Genomic DNA, 22,596 nt, shown 5'->3' on the forward strand with positions numbered 1-22,596 from the left:
TTGGTAACCCTGCAGCCCAATGATATAAATGTGGATTTCACAAGCTTCAAAATCTCCCCTCCCCCCACTGCATCCCAAAACCAACCCAGCTCGTCACCGCCTCCCTAACCTGTTCTTCCTGTCACCTATCCCCTCCTCCCACCTCAAGCCACACCTCCATTTCCTACCTACTAACTCGTACCACCCCCTTGACCTGTCCATCCTCCCTGGACTGACCTATCCCCTCCCTACCTCCCCACCTACACTCACCTTTACTGGCTCCATCCCCGCCCCTTTAACTTGTCTGTCTCCTCTCCACCTATCCTCTCCTCTATCCATCTTTGATCTGCCTCTCCCTCTCTCCCTATTTATTTCAGAACCTGCTTCCCCTCCCCCATTTCTGATGAAGGGTCTAGGCCCAAAACGTCAGCTTTTGTGCTCCAAAGATGCTGCTTAGTCTGTTGTGTTCATCCAGGATCTCAGAGTTATATGACCCATTATCTGGAAGGACAGGGACAGCTGGAGCTTGGGCTTATGGCAGCCTCAAGCTGTGGTTTATGTCATAAATCATGTGCATTTGAATATTAATTTCTGTTCTTTCATTGTCGTTGGGGTTAATCTCTACCACATTCACCTAACTGCACTGAATGGAGCTGCAGTGATTCAAATGGAGGCCTTATCACTACCTACTCAAAGCAACTGGGAATGGGCAATGAATAATGGCTTCATTAATGATGCCCTTATTCTGAGAATGAATACATATTTGCACTAATAGTCAATTGAAAATTATCCTGCTGTAAACATTTCCAACTCCTCCAGTTCCAACATTTACATCCACACATCATTTGTTCACAATTTAACAACTGAGAGAACTGCGGATGCCGTAAGTCAGAAACAAAAACAGAAATTGCTGGAAAAGCTCAGCAGGTCCGACGGCATCTGTCAAGAGAAATCAAAGTTAACGTTTCGGGTTGAGTGACACTTCCTCATTCATATTGTGCGTTTTTTTTTGCCTTTCCGCATTATCACTTTTGTTATTTAGCCACTCCTGCCTTCCACTCCATTTCTTCGACAGAGCGAGGAACAGAGTTAACATTTTGAATCTGCTGTGACTCTTTTTTTCAGAACTTGTCTCCACAGATGCTGCCAGACATGTTAAGTTTCTCCAGCATTGTCTGTGCTGATTTAGATTTTGCATTTATTCTAGTTGAAACATTAACTGCCTCATCTGCCAGGATTTCTAGCATTTTCTGTTGGCATTTTTGACTCCAAGTTTGCTGCATTCAAGGCTCTGACCATAACCTGCTGATTTCTGCATTTCTTGACCTACAGGGAAAAATAGTGAATACAGAAGAACACTGGGGAGATACTGTGGCTCAGGGACTAGAAAAGGTGGCTTCATGAACCACTCCAATCTGTCCAGACTCTGATTTGCACAAAAGGACCCAGGAGGTGCATTCAGACCTGACTTGATGCAATAATTCACACAAATTATCGCTGCATAGTATGGCTTTCCAATCTAGTTTTCTGCTCTTGCTTGTCCACGCTACCTTTTGTCCCGCCATCTCATTTCGTCTCCATCACTGTCTCTGAGTGTTCCACCCCTTGCTGTTAGCAGCATTGGGTCTCAGATTCTAATAATAAATACAATCACTACGAATATTCAGATACTAAATGACTGGAATGGGCTGCCAGAGGAAGTGATGGAGCCGGGTACAATTGCAACCTTTAAAAGGCATCTGGATGGGCACGAGTAGGAAGGGTTTAGAGGCACATGGGCCAAATTCTGGAATATGGGACTCGATCAGTTTAGGATGTCTGGTCGGTGTGGATGAGTTGGACTGAAGGGACTGTTTCCGTGCTGTATTACTCTACGACTACAACAGCTATTGTTGTCGATCAGACACTTCCTAACTCTCCAATGTTCTCCTGTTGAACCTATGGCGTAAGTTTCATCTGCAGCTGATTTCGAAGTCTTGAACATAAGCAGTTGAAAACATAGTAAAGCAATATCTCACTGGCAGTCAGGAAGAGGAATGGGATTTTGGTCAAGGATTTTTTGCGTAGCAGTGAATGGACATTAAATCAATGCACACATTCAGGTTTTCTGCACTTCAGGGAGCCATGGTAACATTTGTGCCAGCTTTCTAAAGTCCTGGAAATTTCAATCTAGCTGCAAACAAGAACAAATGGACCGTCTTTGGTCAGCTGACCCTGACTGGGAGGGCAAGACAATCAATTTGTTGGAAAAACAAACTTGAAAGGTTTCTGCTGTTACAGAAGAGCATAAGAAATAAGAGCAAGATTAGACCATCCAGCCCATCGACCCTGCTCCGCTATTCAATAAGATCATAACTGATCTTTTCGTGGACTCAGCTCCACTTATCCAACCACTCACCATAACCCTTAATTTCTTAATAAAAACTGAAAGAACTGTGAATGCTGTAAATCAGGAACAAAAACAGAAGTTGCTGGAAAAGCTCACAATATCAGAGGACAGACTGGGTTTACCATTGACTAGAAACAGCAGTGGACTAACCGTATAAATACTATGGTCACAGGAGCAGGTCAGAGGCTAGAAATCCCGCAGCAAGTTATTCAGTTCCTGACTTTCCAAAGCCTGCCCACCGTCTACAAGGCACAAGTCAGGAGCGTGATGAATACTTGCCTGGATGAGTGTAGATCCACCAACACTCAAGAAACTGGACATCATCTAGGACAAAGCAATCTGCTCGTTTGGCATGACATCCCACAAATATTTAACCCTTCCACCACTGACAAGTGTACACCATTTATAAGATGTATTGCAGAAATTCATCAAGACTCTTTAGACAGTATCTTCTAAAACCTGATGACTATTATTGAAAAGGACAAGGGAAGCAGACACATGGGAGATACTATGACCTGCAATTTCCCTTCTGAGCCACCCGCTATCTTGACTTGAAAATATGTTGTCATTCCTTCAGTGTCAGAGTCTAAATCTTCGAACTCTACCCCTAATGATATTGCAGATCAACCAACGGCACATGGAGTTCCATGGCTCAAGAAGGCAACTCAAAGTCAACTTCTCAAGCACAATGAAAGATGGGCAAACCCAGCCAGTGATGTCTATAACTCACAAAATGAATGAAAATGTGTTATCTGTCTACTATTCTTAATCTCAACAAATGTGTGGACTGATAAGATGCTTAGAGTTTAAGTTCTGCATTGTCTTTACAATTTTATACTTTAAAGAGTCATCATAATTCTCTAGGTGCTCTCCATCAATAACATGAGTTTGTTTTCCTTGATAACTATCTATGAGGTTTATGTTGGTTCCTTTGAGTTTATTTTGTCAAAATAAAGATAATTATTCTTTGATAATAGCAGAATGTCTTCCTCCAACAATAATTTCCAGTAATTCTTGAGCCTTGAATTTTGAACCGTTCAAGCCTCATTTGATGTTAGTCTTGCAATCTCTCCAAGGTATTCCTCATCTCCGGAACGTCTACAGGTTAGGCCTCTATGTGTTAACTGAAAAATCCTGAAAAAGAATCCAACATTTGCTGATGAGGTTCAAATACTAACTCCAGCTGCCATTTATGCTCATCAATAATTTTTGAATGTTAAATATTGGTCTGATCCAATTTATACTTCAGCAACAAAAACAAAGTTGCTGGAAAAGCTCATCTGTGAAGGAGAAAACAGAGTTAACATTTCGGGTCCGGTGACCCTTCCTCAGAAATTCTTCCTTATACTTCAGTAGATACTGTTTCCTGCGTAGATTTCATGAACTATTTGCAGTTGTTGAACTGCCAATTAATGTGCTGTTTCCAAGATGTATTTTCTCTGAATGTGTCAGGTTTGGGTTGTTTGTTCTTGTGCAGATTGTAAAGTTGTGGTGCATGTAATTAACTTTTGTAAAGGCAAGTGAGCAACATCCACTCTGTCTGAAGCTTCAATGTCCATGAATGTATACTGGAGGCTGAAGGCCTCTTTCATAAATGATCAAAGGGCCCTTTCTTGTTTCCTCTTCATCTCAGTCTTCCCAGATGCTGTGGCTACTTTTATGGCTGCAGAAAAATCTGAGGCTTTTATTTAATGTTCATTTGTGTTTGAATCCCCTCTTGAGCTGTTAGGCCTTTAAAGCAAGGGGTACCTGCCATTTGTGCCTCATAGTTTAATGCTCAGCCTACAACACCAGCAGGTCCTCTGACTTTAGCTGGGTTGCTACTTTGACAAGCTCTTGCTCATGTATGGAGGCACAGCTGCTGGTCTCTTTATGCTTCCTGGTAATGCACCAGTCTTCAACAAAGACAGGAAATTCTTCATCTGTGACAATCACTGTTAGTGCTGTAGCCTCATGTCATCATTGGAAAAGGTAGACAATTCTACTTCTTTGTTACCTTCACCTCGAAATGGATAATTCTCCTCAAACGAGTCAAGTAACTTCACAAATAAAATCCAAGAGAATAGAGATATATCAAAAAAACATAGATACATCTGCCTCTGTATCTGTATTAAAATTAGGTTCCTTGCTATTAGTCATGATATCTGTATGCTAGAATTTGTGTCATGATTTACTAAATTTAGGAAGCCAAAGACTTGCTTTGAGCCTGTTATGCTCTCAAAAAAGAATTCATCTTACTCCTCAGTGTCCTCCAATGCCTGGACATTTGTAGCCTTCTATGCACTGTTATTCATTTTCTCTATTATTGACATAGTTCTGAAATGATTTCTCTCTTGATACCCTCATGACATTTGTGAAGCTGATTGAATGTAGATCCCACTGTTGTGGCCCAATAGAATGCAATCAATGGCATCAACCACATCTTATTTCTTTGCACACTTTCCACTGAGAAACCCCTGTGTGTGCTGTCCAATTGACTGTAATGTTTTGCTTACATGGCCAACTGATTTTATTCTTGCTTGCCTGATTGCCTGGCATGGGGTTTTCCTGCATTTGTCAGGTTTGCATGTGGTCTCAGCAGCCTGGTGCCTAGGCTAGCCTTGAAGTTTATCACTGCTCCCTGTCTCTGCTTAATTTCATTTCAGGTTCTTTCCTCAGCCTCTGTGACCTTTCACCCCAGCACCATGCTTTAGTTGCCCTTCATTACATGACTTTTATGCTAATTCCTTCCAATTCTATGCACCTGGTTACCGCTGCCACCATATCGTAAAATCAGGTGAACACTCGGGTGAGTGAACATTAGCAGGCTTTACTGAGCATAACCATACAAATTTGATAATGAAATATGAAATCTCTGGAACTTATTTGACTCAGGTTCCAGTGCCATGTGATCTGCCATCAGCATGATATAGTTCTTTACACTCATGCTCAGTAAAATGAAGTTATAATTAACCCTGTACTCCACGCATAGAATATATTGTTCCTTTAATACTGAACTGGAGTGTCAATCTGCATTGTTTGCTTGGGATTCTGGCGTGTAGCGTGGGCCATGACTTTTTGATCTAGAGGCGAGAAGCTACCACTGAGAAATGGCTCTAATGGAGGTCATGACCTAGTGGCATTATCACTGGTTGTTAACCCAGAGACGCAGGTAATGTTCTGGGGGCATGCTCGAATCCCACCATGGTAGAACTTGAATTCAATAAATATCTGGAATTAAGAATCTAATGATGACCATGAATCTATTGTTGATTATTGGAAAAACCGATCTGGTTCACTGATGTCCTTTAGGGAAAGAAACTGCCATCCTTACCTGGTCTGGCCTTCATGTGACTCCAGACTCACAGCAATGTGGTTGACTCTCAACTGCCCTTGGGGCAATTAGGGATGGGAAATAAATGCTGCCTAGCCAGCAACGCCCTCATCCCATGAATGAATAAATAAGGGACAGACATGTGCAGTTTTTTGACTTCTCAAACATATCCTAGTGTTCTATGATCCTATTTGATCTTTGCAACACGCCTTTTGTTTCTACATCCTACATCTTCAGTAAGAATATTCCTCACTGTTCTCTTTCTCCTGAAGGTAATTTGTTGTGAAAAACAATGTTAACTAAACACTTTAAGTGTTCACCATTGATAATCAAAATGTTAATAATAGCATTCAAGCAGTTCACGAAAGGATTTTTCACAAACAGCTTAAGAAGTGCACTACTTGAGGGAACCAAACCCCATAATGTTTCTCACTAAAACCATTACACATGCCCTGGGGCAGAAATATCACCCAGTCGAGGATGGCACACCGGAAGACATATACCCATTACTTATCCCTGACCTCTTGACCATAACAATAACATCTTATTGATGTGCAATTTTTGGCCTTTTATCATTTTGAGATCGGGGCATTCTACATTTTTTCCCACTTCAAAAGACATATTCAAATAAAGTAACTTCAATGTGTGGGCTTTCAGTTTTGGGAGTCATTTAGTGTGGAAAAGCAGACTGTTACAATATACGAGGTAGACAACAGGAGGCTGGAAGAATGCAGCAGGCCAAGCAGCATCTGGAGGAAAGTAGGGGAGCTGCAGATAAAGTTGGGGGGGGGGTGGTTGCGGTTAGTGGAATGGTGGTAATAGATGGACACTAGTAACAGGTGCTATCAGGTTGGTCAATGGGAGGGATGAATCCAGTTGGTGGCTGGAAGGGAGGGTCAGAAAGTGGAATGGAAGGGAGGAGGTAGGGCTGGAAAGGAAGCCAGGCGATGGGTGGGAAGGTTATTTGAAATTGGAGAACTCAATGTTGAGTCCTCTGGGTTATAGGGTGCTCCGGTGGAAGGTGAGGTGTTGTGCTTCCAATTGCATTCTGAGTCACTGCAACACTGGAGGCGGCTGAGGATAGATATGTTGGAGGGGGAGTGGGGCTGGGTGTGGAATTGGGCAGTGACCAGGAGGTTAGGTTGGACATTATGGGCCAGGCGAAGATGCTTAGCGAAACCATTACCTAGTCTTTGTTTGGCCTCACCGACGTAGAGACAACCACATCGAGAGCACCAGATGCAATAGATAAAGTTGGAGAAATGCAGGTGAAATGCTGTCTCACCTGGAAGGACTGTTTAGGGCCCTAGATGGAGGTAAGGGAGGTTGTGTGTGGGCAGGTGCTACATCTTTTACAGATATGGGGAAGGTACCGGGTAGGTTGGAGTGGTTGGTGGGGAGTGTGGCACAAACTAAAGAGTGGCAAAGGGAACGGTCCTTATGGAAGGCAGAGACAGGTGGGGAGTGGAAGATGTTCCAGGTGGTAGGGTCTAACTGGAGTTGGTGGAAGTATTTCAGGATGATATGTTGGATGCTGACGCTGGTGGGGTGGGAAGTGAGGACAAAGGGGACCTTATCTTTGTTATGTTTGGGGGGGAGGGTGATGTTAAGAGCTGCAGAGTGGGGAATGGAGGAGGCATGGTGGAGGGCTGTCTGGATGACAAAGGGAGGAGAAAGAGCTTTGTTTGAAAAAAGGGGGCATCCGGGATGCTTAGGAATGGAATGTCTCCTCATCAGACCAGACATGACGGAGATGGAAGAATTGGGAAAACAGGATGGAGTTTGACATAGCCACAGACTGGCACCATCCTATACATCAAGAGAGAGTTCACTCAGTTTCTCTATGCAACTAACTTAACGTGACATATAATTCATGTGGGTATATCTCTTTTCAATCAGTACAATTGTTCTTCATTATTCCCAGGTTGTGCTCTGCTTCTAATTCCTTACTGGTGTTGAGAAAACTTAATGTAGCTGAATGGTTTGCCAGATTATTTTCAGGGGCAATTAAGAGTTGACCGTGTTGACGTGGAAATGAAGTTATATTTAGGCCAAATCAGGTTCACTCTTCAAAGGGATCTTCATGAACAAGTTTGGCTTTGACAATTCAACAGCTTTATCACCAATTTCATTTTCAGGCTGAATTTCAATTGTCAACGTATCATAGCAAGATTTGAATTCTAATCAGGCAGGTCCAGTGGTCCACCCATTATGCTAACATACCCTGAAATGTTCAAATGATGTGATAAGTAGCAAAAGGTCATACATAGGACAGGATCGTTCCTATTTTAAGGAAATACCTACCAATCCACCTATCATTCTTTATTCTGTCCCATATTTTGACTGCTTAACAAAGACAAAAATCAGCATGGTGATATGCCTGCACCTCATACAGTATTTCAGGAGTAGACAGGAAAGCTGATTTAAAACTATAAGCAAATCAGCTATGATTTTATTGAAAGGTGCAGCAGGCTTGTGGGGTCAAATCATAGAATCATGGAAGCAGACCAGTCAATCCATCAAGAAGACACCAACCCACCAAAAAGCATCTTACCCAGACCCACCTCCCTACCCTGTCTCTGCAACCCTGCATTTCCCATGGCTAATCCACCTAGCATGCACATCTCTGGATGCCATGGGAAATATAGCATGGCCAATCCACCTAATTTATACATCCTGACTGTTGGAAGAAACCAGAGAACTCCTGGGAAACCCACACAGACACGGGAAGAATGTGCAAACTCCACACAGACAGTCACCTGAGGGTGGAATCAAACCTGGGTCCCTAGTGCTGTGAGGCTGCAGTGCTAACCACTGAGCCACCGTGCCACTCGCTACTCATAATTCATTTGTATGTTTGCAATCTTCAGTGGAACCATGGCATCTGCTGCATGTCTGCTGCTATTACTCATTGTAACATTTGAAGCTGTTAAATTTTACAAATATTGTGTTAACTAGCACTGACATATTACACTCTTGTTTTCAGATACTTAATGAGCTAATGCTGAATATATTTGTGATATTTTTAACATGAGGCATTCTCAAACCATTTTTTTGTCTTTTGTTCTATGACACTGGAATGAGCTAACACTAAGCTTGTATTGACATCACTTTGATCCCTATCTCAATCTATCAGCTTCTGTGCCCTTATTCACTGCTTTGTTATTCACTAGAAAGTTAATTGCATTAATTCCAGTTGATAGTTTAGTGAAGAGAGATTGAGTAATTTTGGCCTATACTTGGTAGTTTAAAAGATTGAGAGATCTGATTGAGGTATATAAGATGCTAAAGGGATTGACAAAGTAGAGATAGAAAGGGTCTGTCCTCATGTAGGACAATATCAAATAAGAGCTTATCGTTTTAGAATGGGGATAGCAGATTTAAAACAGCAATAAGGAGAAATTACTTCTCTCAAGACTTATGAATCTGTGCAGTTCATCACTGTGCAGTGGATACCAGGATATCATTCTGAATGAATACATTTTGAAGAGACAGATTTTTAATTTGTATATTAAAGGGTTATGGTTAATCAGCAGAAAAGTGGATTTGAGGCCAAGATGTGATGACATTAAATGGCTGAATTGTTAACTCCAGTTCCTAAGTCTTACATTCTCATTCTTAATCTCATGTCATTTGTTTGAGAAGATGGTGCAGTCACACCTGACTTTCAAGACAAAAAACACATTCTGCCAATTAAAAAATGTAAGATGATAACAGTCCATTACAAAACAAATTGATGCAATCTTAGACAAAACTAAGTGCAAGAAATGTTGACATCGTCGGAAATTAAACATTGTTTTTCCCTTTTCTGCCTCTGCACAGAGTGAACAATCCTGTGCTGACCATCTCCTCACAGTGTAACAGCTGGGAATCAGCATCCCAGAGTTAAACCTGAATCTTATCACACCATGATACCATTCAAACAGCCTCAGTCATGACCACTTTAGAGGCACAATTCTCACCAAACATAGGATTAAAGCAGAGCCTGAGGGCTTAAGTGATGATATGACGCGTAAATGAATGTGTCCACGGAAACGTCAGGCATGGTCGGGTGAACACATTTGAATGTCAATGAGTGTGCGTTAGATGCTGGAATCAGTGCATTGGTTCAGTATATAGTATCTGCAGAAAATATGGTTTATGGCATTGTCAAAAAAACTCTGTCATTCTGCACACATGCTCTCTGCTGCTTGCTGCAGGCAATCCGAGGTGGAATCTAATGAAGACTTTGGGAACTGGGAATAGGACAGGCAGGATGAATTCATCAGGCAGGAACCACAATGTTGAAGTTATGACATCGAATTCAAAATGAAAATTAAGTTTGCAGAGTAGCAGTGGGTGATCGGCCTAATGCTGTTCCATGGCAGATTCCTACTTGGAACATATTTGATACCATGAATACTCCTTGGAGGAGCGCCTTAATATGAGACAAGGAAAATGAATAATACAAATGAATTATAACAATGTCATAATTCATATCAAGTTAAGAGATACACCTTATGTATGGTTATAGACTGAATGACAGACAATACATGGAAATTAATCCTCCACAAACTGAAGAGCTGGTGCAGCTTCCACTTTCACTAAGAAAGACTATGAAAGTCCCTCTTACCTGTAGATTTACAGGATCATTTACAGAGTACACAACTCAAACCGTACCAGAGATTTTCCACCATTGTCATTTTCTGAATGCCTTCAGTTGGGTTCCCCTTGTTAGGTTGGCATTTCCTATGTGTTTTCTTTGTGGGCCAACTTGCTGGATCATTTCTGACATAAACATTCCCTCTTGATCTCTCCGCCTCTCCTGTCAGCCCTTTCTCAGCCGTTGTACTCAGCTAGAAACCACTGAGTTCTGACAAAAGGCTATCAAACTGCTTTAACTTTCTACCCACAGAGGCTAGCAGGTCTATTCAGTATTGTCGACATATCTATTGGTGGGCAGGGCTTCGGTTTAAACTATACTATGGAATACCTTCAGTGTGGAGAATGGAAACTACTTTAAAAATTCATTTTTATCAAAAAGACTGCAAGGAAAATTATCAAGCATTGTGAAACAGTCAGCATGATGCAGTGAATTATGTGCCTTTTTTCAAATGCCATCCTTTTGTGTTTTCTTATCTGTAAAATCATGAGGGGTCTGGATAGGGTGACTAGCCAAGGTCTTCTTCCCAGGGTAGGAGAGATCAAAACTAAAAAGCATAGGTTTAAGATGAGACAGGAAAGATTTAAAATGGATCAAAGGGGCAACATTTTCATGCAGAGAGATGGAATGAGTTGCCAGAGAAAGTGGTGGAGGCAGGTACATTACAAAATTTGAAAGGCAGCTGGATGGGTATATGAATAAAGAAGGGTTTAGAGGGATATGGGCCAAATGCTGGCAAATGGGACTAGATTAATTTAGGATATCTGCTCGGCAGGATGAGTTGGATCAAAGGGCCTGTTTCTGTGCAGAACGGCTGTATAACAGGGATATTTGTGCATAAAGTTTATGAGAAACAAGATTACATTATCTTTCACTTTCATTAAATATGTAACTTAATGTAAGCTTTTGCTTTTTGGCCGCAAAACGTGTAATATTGTTAATGTCGGTCCTATGTGAATTTTCTAGAATTGAATGCAGATGATGCTTCTGTAAACACAAAACCTATTGCAGAAGAGGACAACTCCATGTATATCATTTGACAATGCAATGAGAGATCAAAACAAGGCACATAAAATAGAAAATTATTGATTCAAAAAATTCCACACATTTATGAGTTAATAAACTACACAAAGTGAGTGTAGCCTGTAATTGAACCTTGGAATTTAGATGATATTCAACTGCTGTTATTTATTTCACACAGTTTATGGAGATATTTAACATCTTATGACCAAATAGTGTGTAAATTTATTCCAAGAACTTTATTAAAAAGTTTTTGCATATTAAAATGCAGAGATAATCATCTTAGAGTCACAGAGCTGTGCAGCATGGAAACACCCATCAGTCCAACTCCAGTTAGACTGGTCCAAGTCCAAGCTCAACATGACATCCAACTCCTATGCTCAATATTTGATTAATGAAGGTAAGTGACAAACAATGACATTTTTTATCATTTTGTCCCTGGATCCAAACATATGCACTGTTACGTAATATGGTCACATTTTCCACCTCTGTTCAATACGTGAAGCATTTTCTGAAGATTCTGCACCATCAGATTATGCAATAATCTGTTACGAAAAAGAGGTTGACCAGCGCAAAATCCTACTGCATCAAACACATATTTAGGAGCCTCATCACACTTACAGCACGGAATTATGTCAACCCTGTGTTAATGACTATTTTAGTTCTCTCTGCTTGTAATGCCTAAGCTTATCATTTACACCCAAGCCAAGCAGATCACTCACTATGCTAGGCAATTTGTCATGACTATTTTCTATCACCATTAAAATTAATCATAAAGATATCACTGACAATTAAGAATATTTACTATCTCAGACAATTTCACCAATGTTTCGCATTTGTTGAAGTGTGACGGCCTTTGTAAATTAGTCCTGCCTCGTTACAGTTCCAAACATTAATGCTGATTTCAGACAAATTGAAGGGTTTATTAAATGTCTAACATCTTGTGACTGCCAATGATTCACCCTGTTCATAGGAGCTAAGTGCCTTGATGGACTACATCATGTGCAGAGTGACAGGATTATAAACAGACTTCTTATCCCCTCCCCTCACCCTACCTTCTGCATAAAAACCAACGTTTCCTTGCTACCATCAGTTGTGAGGAAGGGTCACTGGACCCGAAAAGTTAACTTTGATTTCTTTCCACAGATGCTGCCAGGCCTGCTGGTTTTGTCTAGCAACTTCTGTTTTTGTTTCTGATCTCCAGCATCTGCAGTTCTTTTAGTTTTTATTTAGTTATAAACAGTTAATCTTTGGGGCTTGAGTTTCCTTATCCTGCCTGTGGTTTGGGCAGATTTCTTTCTTGACATGGTGGGGGTAGATATTGTACCTTGATGCAAGGAACTAGAGTATGACCATCTTTCTTCAACAATCATTTATTTTTCTATGTCTTTCTATCATTTTATTGACTCTTACAGCTAAGAAAAAGGGCATGATTGCCATTATATACAAGCTGGTTTCTGATTGAGGTATCAAACACGTTCCACTTCACATGGCCCTGCAAATTCAATTTATCAGATATATTGCCAATTCCCTTCTGAAAGTTATTAATGATTCAGTTCCTACTACTCTTTGAGGTAGTGTATCACAGATCAAAAGAAGTCGCTGTGTTAAAAAACAACTCATCTCCCCTTCAGTTTTCTTGCCAATTACGTTAAACCCATGTCCTCTAGTGATTGGTTCTCCCATCAGCTAAAACACTGCCCCCCCCATCACTCTTTCAAGGCCCTTCACAATTTTGGAAGTCGGTATTAAATCACCATTTAACATTTGCTCAGGAAAACTAAATCTCCACATATGTGTAATGTTCTCCAAATTTTTTCAAAAGAAATACTTTGAGTGCATTTCACAATGTCAGAATCTATCAAAGTACTTGATAGTATAGTCTAATATGGGATTCTATGATAAGCAGTTACTGTTCTCCAATTGTATTAACATCAGCATGTGTGTTCTCCCATACGATACAACCCTAAAGAACAGGCACAGAATATGCCTTTGCTAGTCATTAGCATAAGACAATTTTTTTCAAAAATCATTAAACTGTGCAATAACCAGAATAATAACTTCTACTAAATTCTAAAAAAAACTATAAAGGGCAGTTGTGACTTATGTTTGATTGAAATACCATTGCAGCAAATCATTAACTTTTCATCTCCCCAACACTAAGTTTTGTGCTAGAGTTTCTGATTTCACAAAGCAAATATGTCTTAGATTCTGAAATACTCAGTAATCTCATAGCTTCAGGGTTTTCAGTGTAACTATCAGATGATATATTTTCTTAATATTGTTTCATTTATTTTCACCCTGAGCAATCCAATGTTAAATACCTATTCATCTTGTTAAGAGTGAGTGGTTTCACAAGACGGTTAAGAAGGCATACAGTGTTTTAGCTTTTATTAATAGAGGGATCGAGTTCCCGAACCAAGAAGTTATGCTGCAGCTGTACAAAACTCTGGTGTGGCCGCACTTGGAGTATTGTGTACAGTTCTGGTCACCGCATTATAAGAAGGATGTGGAAGCTTTGGAAAGGGAGCAGAGGAGATTTATGAGGATGTTGCCTGGTATGGAGGGAAGGTCTTACGAGGAAAGGCTGAGGGACTTGAGGCTGTTTTCATTAGAGAGAAGAAGGTTGAGAGATGACTTAATTGAAACATATAAAATAATCAGAGGGCTAGATAGGGTGGATAGGGAGAGCCTTTTTCCTAGGATGGTGACGGCGAGCACGAGGGGGCATAGCTTTAAATTGAGGGGTGAAAGATATAGGACAGATGTCAGAGGTAGTTTCTTTACTCAGAGAGTAGTAAGGGAATGGAATGCTTTGCCTGCAACGGTAGTAGATTCGCCAACTTTGGGTACATTTAAGGTGTCGTTGGATAAGCATATGGACGTACATGGAATAGTGTAGGTTAGATGGGCTTGAGATCGGTATGACAGGTCGGCACAACATCGAGGGCCAAAGGGCCTGTACTGTGCTGTAATGTTCTATGTTCTATGTTATATTTTAAACCATCTGTTTTACTTCAAGGAAAAAGGAGTAAGGAAGAAGCAAATGTGACTTGCTACCATTTCAGTCTGATGATAACCCTGCATTATGCATACTGACTAAGAGACCATTAGGGCATAGAGATCGAGAAAGAGAGAGAGTGCAAAGAGAAAGAAAGTAAGAGAGGATGAGATAAAGCAAGAGAAATGAGTGAGGAATGAAACAAGATAGGGAAGCTGCAGCGGCTGGCAACAGCAAACGAAATGCCTGGTGGGAATACATTCTTTGATCAAAGGATGACAACCCAGGCAAATTTAAGGGCACCTGGAGATTTCATAGAATTCCTACTGTGTGGAAACAGACCATTTGGCCTGATAAGTCCACACTGACCTGCCAAAGAGCATCCTATCCATATTCAAATCCCCACCCCCACCCTATAACCCTGCATTTCCCACGGCTAATTCACCTCACTTACACATCCCTGAACACTATGTGACAATTTACCATGACCAATCCACCTAATCTGCACGTCTTTGGACTGTGGGAGAAAACTGGAGCACCTGGAAAAAACATGCGCAGTCTCAGGGAAAATGTGCAAACTCCACACAGACAGTTGTCCAGGCCTGGAATTGGACCCAGGTCCCTGATGCTGTGAGGAGGCAGTGCTAAGCACTGAGCGGCCATGCTGAAATTTTCCCTGGCAAGGCCTGGAGAAGGGGTTGCCAAAGTGAGTCTTGCTATTGGATGTTGCTTTGAGGATTCTCAAGAACACGAGGGACTTTTGATGGACACTGAAAATGATAACTCAATGGAATAGGAAAGAGCAGCAACTTTCAACTCACCCCTCTAAAGACAATAATTCTGTAGAGACTGATGTATCAACTAATTGTGGCATGAAGTTTTATTTGTGACAGCAATTTAAGTATTATTTCTGCAGTTTGGAATATTAACTGCCAACTAAGAATTTCATCTACGTTGATTTTAGTTTTCCTCCTGCAGTTAAAGTCTGAAAACATGAACTCTTGTCATGGGATACTTTCAGCCTATCAATGGGAATTCAAACCTCTTTTTAAAGTTATTGTTCCATGTGGCGTTGTAACAATTTATTATTGTTCTGTCCCACAGCTCATTGTTATGGACTCATAGACACTTGCAACAAAGGAGGCCATCCAGCCAATCAACAAAGATCTGATCATGATAATGACATTTTGAAGCTTTTGGCCGGTAGCCCTGGAGCTACAGCAATGTAAGTGAACATCTGATGCTATAGGAAGGATATTATTAAATTGGACAGGGCTCAGAAAAGATCTACCACGCTGTTGCTGGGAATTGAGGGTTTGAGTTATAAAAATAGGCTCGATTGGCTGCGACTATTATCACTGGAATTTAGAAGATTGAGTGGTGACTTTATAGAGGTTTATAAAGTCATGAGGGGCATAGAAAAGGTGAATAGAAAAGGTTTGTTCCCTAGGTTGTGTGACTTCCAAACAAGAGGGCATAGTTTTAAGGTGAGAGGAGAAAGTTTTAAAAAAACACATCGGGGCAACAATTTTGCACGGACAGCTGTTCGAGTGTGGAATTTACTACCAGAGGAATTGGTGGAGGCAGATACAGCTACAACATTTATAAGACTTTTGAACAGGTACTTGAATAGTAAAGATGTGGAGGGATATGGGTCAAATACAGGGACATGGGACTAGTTTAGTTTGGGAACATGGTCGGCATCCCTACCATTAGTCACACCAACATGCCTGCCCTTACAGCCATCAGGAAAATGAAAATCTTTTCCTTGGTGTTTGACTGTCTACCAAGCAACTTTTCACCTCATCCAATAACTTCCTCATTAATGAGTTAGATACATTCAAGGAAAGTAAAAATAAAGAGTTGTTTTTTATTGCCCCTATGATTTTTTTTCTGCATGTGTCTGTTCACTGTGGTATCCTGGAGAATAGTATTTGTTTTGTGGAAACTTGTTGGCAATTCTGTGGATCTGAAAGTCACAATTGTCTTGCAGTCTGTTGATTTTCTCCATGAAATATAATTCTTCAGGAGAATACATTTTATATTTGTATTTGCAATAATGGAAACATGTCTGACTTTCCCTAAGTTGACCTAAGCTTTGCAGTGAAGTCAACATTACAATTGAATAGCAAATAGCAGACAATATTTTAAAATGTAGATTCAAATAAATATTACAGCTCAGCTTTCCCCAAACACAGCTCCAGGGGGTACAGAATGAATTCGTCCACTGACGCATAGCAGAATTATTCTGAAACAATGCATTTCAAAGCCAGATCAGGTTTGACAACAGAGAAAATTATGAAAAAGCTGAAAAGGAATTTGAGCTGCTAGCAATGCACTCGTACACAAGGGAAAATAATCCTTTGTTTTGTCAGACTAGGCGTCCACTTACAGCCTTAAACATGCAATAAGGGAAAGGACGGAACCACTCAGTGGGAGTTATTAGAATAATCATTCTGAAGGATGCTACATGAAAAGCATAGATTTTATAGAATAATTCACTAATCAGTTAGAGAACTAATTAAATATATTCACAGAGATGCATCCACAAAGAGACACACACACACACACAAACGGAGACATAAATACACAGACATATCCACACACATATAAGCTCACAGTGGCACACATTACACATATACCTATGCACACAGAGACACACAAACACGTATTCAGACACACACATACACACACACACACACACACACACACACAAATATGTGTTGTTTTACAGAAGTCACTCACCTAGGTAGCTGTGAAGACCTGCTCAACGTTCCAGAGTTTCACACAGAGACGTTCAGAGTAAGTTTGCCTCTTACTCATGAAGGTGGTTATATAACTGTCATCATTTCTCTATTAGTGTGGGCCACAAACATGCCAAGTGGTTTCCTAGAAATGCCATTTCCCATTTCAGGAAGAACCACACCATATCTAGGGTAACACTGTTGTCCAGAGGAGCTTCTGGTTTTGAAAAAGACTGTTAATAAGACTTGTGCTGTTTGTTTTTAGACAGAGAGTTCAAAGGTCCCTGGGAACAGAAGGGAGATAATGCCACTGTGAGTAAGTGATGTATGCTTCATTGAGGTAACATACCTTGAGCTGAGATCAGCTTGGCCCAGATTATTCTCCACTACACTGTGACTGAGTGACTACTCATGCAAACAGGAGATTCCCAATGCTCTATGTTACTGATTGATCAGCTTTTCAATAGGTAGATGCATAATGCTCGGGATAAATACAAAGGATTGCAGAAGAAAATGTTTCTGACTGGAATTAAATGCTTGGATGTAACTGTTTCTGCTAAAGGGAGCATTGACAGCAGTGTCTGTTGTGCTTAAACATGTTAGCTCTCCTCCCCACTCATTAGGGTTTTTGCTGTAAATTTGTGAATAGGTAATAGAGGCATAAATAAAACATAGATGATAGGAGCAGGAGGAGACCATTCAGCCCTTTGAGCCTGCTCCACTATTCTTCACGAACATTGCTGATCGTCCAACTCAATAGCCTAATCCTGCTTTCTCCCCATTCAGCCCTGGTGCTATACCTAGCTGCCTCTTGAATACATTTAATGTTTTGCATTCAACTACTCCCTGTGGTAATGATTTCCACAGGCTCACCACTCTTTGGGTGAAGAAATGTCTCCTCATTTCTGTCCTAAGTGGTCTACCCCAAATCCTCATAGTGTGACCCCTGGTTCTGGACACACCCACCATCGGGAACATCCTCCCTGCGTTTCAGAGGCCCATCAAGTGCTTTGAGATTGTAAATTATTTCCAGCCTTTCTGTTGATGGACAGGGTGTTTATATCAGCACTTAAATGTCTTGATGGTAATAATGATAAAAGGTTTGATAATACGTCCAAGCTCAGAGAGCGTGTGACTCGTACAATTAAGACAAAACAAAATACGATCTCAGGAATGCTGACTGAAGTAGCTTGGGTGTGTAATCACTGTTGCAACTTGACAGATGTTAGGACAAGTGTTTTGATGACAATGCCCATTTCGGTAGAGGGGGATGTCTCAAGTTTGGGAGATGGTCTCTGCTGTGAATTCTGTAGAAAGTTTAAATTGCTACCCTTTCTGGGTATGGGCATTGCTGACAAGTTCAGCATTTGTTGCCCCTTCTGAAACTGCCTTTGAATCAATTGATCATTTCTAAGTAAACCACATTGGGGTGCATCCGGATCCGCACATATGCCAGCCAAACACATCAGATTTTCTACCCTAAAGTGCTGTTCTGAACAAAATGGTTTTTACAACAATTGACAATGGTTACATATTTCCCATTAGGCTAGCTTTTAGTAATAGAGGGCAGTTTTGGTCCCCTTAGCAAAGAAAGAAATGTTGGATTTGTAGGCAGTTTAGAGAACGTTCATTAAATTGTTTCCAGGTGGGGCGGGATTTCCTTATGCAGAAGTTGATCAGGTCGGGTTTGTAAACCTTAAAGTTTAGAAGAAGGAAAAGAAACGTGGTTGAAACAAATCATATGTTATTAGGGACAACAGTGCGGAGCTGGATGAATACAGCAGACCAAGCAGCATCTTAGGAGCACAAAAGCTGATGTTTCGGCCTAGATCCTTCATCAGAGATGTTATTAGGGGACTTGGCAGGGTTGGTAGGGTTGATGCAGAAAGATTCTTTCCCCTTGTGGGAGAGTCTAGAACGTATTGTCAAAATATGTGAAAACCTTCCACATTAAATATGTTCATCTGCACATCTGCTAACGTGGTATATTGTACCTGCTGTTCCCGATGTGGCCTCCTCCACATCGGGGAAACAAAGCGGAGGCTTGGAGACTGCTTTGTGGAACACCTGCGCAAGGTTTGTGACAAACAACAACACCTCCCAGTTGCAAACCACTTCAATTCCCCCTCCCACTCCTTGGACGACATGTCCACACTGGGCTTCCTCCAGTGCTACAACGATACCACCCAAAAACTGGAGGAACAGCACCTCATATTCCACCCTGGAATCCTGCAACCCAATGGTCTCAATGTGGACTTTATGAGCTTCAAATTCTCCCCATCCTCGACCTCATCCCAAGACCAGACCCCTCGTCCCTGCCTCCTCGACCTGTCGGTTTTCTCACACCTCTACTAGCTTCATCCCCACCTCCTTGATCTGTTTGTCTTCCCTCCCACCTACACACCCCTCCCTCCCAACTGACCAATGCCCATCCCAACTCCCCACCTCCACTCACCTTTACTAGCTTCATCCCTACCTCCTTGACCTGTCTGTCTTCTCTCCACCTATCTGCTCCACTATACACCGTCTATCATTACCTCCCTCTCTCTCTATTTATTTCATAGCCCCCTTCCCCTCCCCTATTTCTGAAGAAGGGTTCAGACCTGAAACGTCAGCTTTCCTGCTCCTCTGATGCTGCCTGGCCTGCTGTGTTCATCCAGCTCCACACTCTGCTGTGTCAAAATATGGAATGGCCCATTTAATATAGAGATGAGGAGGATCTGTTGAATTCAGTACCACAATGGCTATCAGGGCTGTATTGTTAAATATATTCAGAGCTGAGATACACAGATTTTTTATTCAGTAAGCAAGTCAAGGATAATGGGGAAAAGGCAGGAAAGTGGAGTTGAAGATGATCAGAAGGGCAGAGCTGACTTAGTGGGCTTCAGTTTACAGTCAAATTACAGATTTTATTGTCTTCAAATTATAGGGCAATTTGAATCCATTTTCCTAGAATATTAACCTGGGGATATAGACACCCAGGGCAGTGGTAGTACAATAATTCCATCAGCAGTATACACTGCAAGTACCGTTCCCTGGACCAACTAGTTTCTTTACGGTGTATAGTGTCCAACCTCTTGAACATCATCTCCATTCATCGCCACAATTAAACCAGCCAGGTGACTTCCATTGCACTCCCAATAGGGTAACATCAAGTGAACAGGGAAGGTTTGATTCCTTGTAGGACATTAGTGAAACCGTTGCGCTTTTTAAAAAAAACTTTTGATTCTGTTTTCAGCAAAATAATGTTGGTCAACTAGCCATTTTTTGCCTCTTGATATCGTCAAAGCACATTGTGAGTGCATTGTCCGCCATCTGGTGGTGAGGATGAGAAATTAACGAGCTGTCAAACTGGAATAAAGGTCTGACGTAATAGGAACTGTAGATGGTGGAGAATCCGAGATAACAAGGTGTAGAGCTGGATGAACACAGCAGGCCAAGCAGCATCATAGGAGCAGGAAGGCTGACGTTTCAGGCCTAGACCCTACATCAGAAAACTCTAGGCCCAAAACGTCAGTCCTCCTGCTCCTATGATGCTGCTTGGCCTGCTGTGTTCATCCAGCTCTACACCTTGTTATCTGGAATAAAGGTCTGGAGGGTATATGGTCCACATGGAGCATGTTTCCAGCTGGGGACATGTAAAATAGTGGAGATTGCTCAGTTCACCACCTTCCCACCCATTTCTGAGGCCAGCTCCATCACGTAGAAGGTAGACAGGTGCTTAAAAAGTGAGTCAATGATTAATGGTCAATAGGGCTTGTAAAAAGTCTGATGGATTTCAATATTGCCCCCTGCTCATGCCATGATCTGTCCAGCCCGGGAAGGCAGGAGGGACTGGGGAGTCAATTTTGTCTTCACATTTGTAAAAGTGCGAGAAGGAAGGAGAACTGTCATCAGACGGTGCACTTTTGTATGTTGTGGGCACTGCTGGAAACTGTACCACCGCTTTCCTTCCACACATGGAATTTAAAACCACTTCTCCAACATGGCTGCTGATTTTGCCAAACCCACCCGATCCAATGCCCTTAACTGAATTGAGTGCAGTAATCATAGAGGTACTCATCCTGAGGCTGGTTGCATTCATGGTAGCACTCACTCGAGGAAGCTGCTGATGCAGGTTAATCAAATTTGCCAATTGATGCAGAGGGCTGGACAATCTTCCCACTGAGAGGCATAAGTCCCACTGTCCACTCACTTAGCAGGTCCCCTTTGTATTTGACTGGGTGGGGAGTGGGCGTGGGAGTGGAAGGAAGCTCATTCTGAGTCCATTGACTAGGGTCAATTTGTATTCCAGAGAGAGAGAGAGAGAGAAAGAGAGAGAGAGAGAGAGAGAGAGAGAAAGGACATTCAGTCACCCTCCTCCCCCTTCCTCAATAATTCCAAAAAAGGTTGGGTATGAGTAATTGGAGCTGAATCAAGTATAATGAGTGGGTTACAAACAAAAAATAAAATATAAATACGTTTATTTTAGGATATTGTATAATTTATTACGTTGTTATTCATCTCAAATTCAGAGATGCTTTCTATATACAAACTTTGACATAAAAAATGACCACGCAGCAATTTAGTCAAGCTTCAAAATCTCCCCGACCGCATCCCAAAACCAGCCCAGCTCGACTCTGCCTCCCTAACCTGTTCCTCCTCTCACCTATCCCCTCCTCCCACCTCAAGCCCCACCCCCATCTCCTACCTACTAAACTCATCCCGCCCCCTTGACCTGTCCGAACTCCATGGACTGACCTATCCCCTCCCTACCTCCCCTTTACTGGCTCCATCCCCTTTGACTTGTCTATCTCCTCTCCACCTATCTTCCCCCCTATCCATCTTCTGTCCACCTCTCCCTATTTATTTCAGAACCCCCTTCCCCTCCCGCATTTCTGATGAAGGGTCTAGGCCCGAAACGTCAGCCTTCCTGCTCCTCTGATGCTGCTTGGCCCGCTGTGTTCATCCAGCTCTACACCTTGTTACAGCAAATTAATTGCTTTTGATCATGTGTACCCTAATTAACAGGGACTTTCAATTAAGGCTGCTTATATAGATTACATTTTCTGCTGCAGGATACTATAAAGGACACTTTAAAAAATATAATCAAATATGAATACTGCATTAATTGTGGTCTCCCTGCTGTAGAAAAGATGTAATTTAGCTTGAAAGGGTGCAGAAAAAAATTCACAAGGATGTTGCTGGAATTGAAGAGTTTGAAGTTTAGGGAGAGACTGAATCGGCTGCGGCTATTCTCCCGGGAGTGTGGGAGGCTAAGGGGTCTCATTATAGAAGTTTGTAAAATCATGAGGGACGTGGATAGAATGAACAGCCAAGGTCTTTTCGCCAGGGTGGGGGAGTCCAAAACTAGAGGGCACACGTTTAAGGTGAGGGGAAAGGATTTAAAAACGACCTAAGGGGCAACATTTTCATGCAGGTGGTGGTGTGTGCATGGAATCAGTTGCCAGAGGAAGTGGTGGAGGCTGGTACAATTACAACATTTAAAAGGCATCTTGATAGGTATAT

At 41.6% G+C, this 22,596-nt stretch overlaps 1 protein-coding gene across 1 annotated transcript in view; it reads right to left on the reverse strand.

The window, feature by feature from the left end:
• Positions 1 to 17,201, reverse strand: part of npas2 (neuronal PAS domain protein 2) — a 219,486-nt gene extending 202,285 nt beyond the window's left edge. Inside the window, exon 1 of the mRNA XM_059651271.1 lies at positions 17,090 to 17,201. The gene's annotated coding sequence lies outside the window, so the exon portion shown is untranslated. The remainder of the gene's footprint in view (positions 1 to 17,089) is intronic.
• Between the last annotated feature and the right edge of the window lie 5,395 nt (positions 17,202 to 22,596).

The sequence above is a fragment of the Stegostoma tigrinum genome, chromosome 15 (genome assembly GCF_030684315.1).
Source record: "Stegostoma tigrinum isolate sSteTig4 chromosome 15, sSteTig4.hap1, whole genome shotgun sequence".
Classification (NCBI taxonomy): Eukaryota; Metazoa; Chordata; class Chondrichthyes; order Orectolobiformes; family Stegostomatidae; genus Stegostoma; species Stegostoma tigrinum.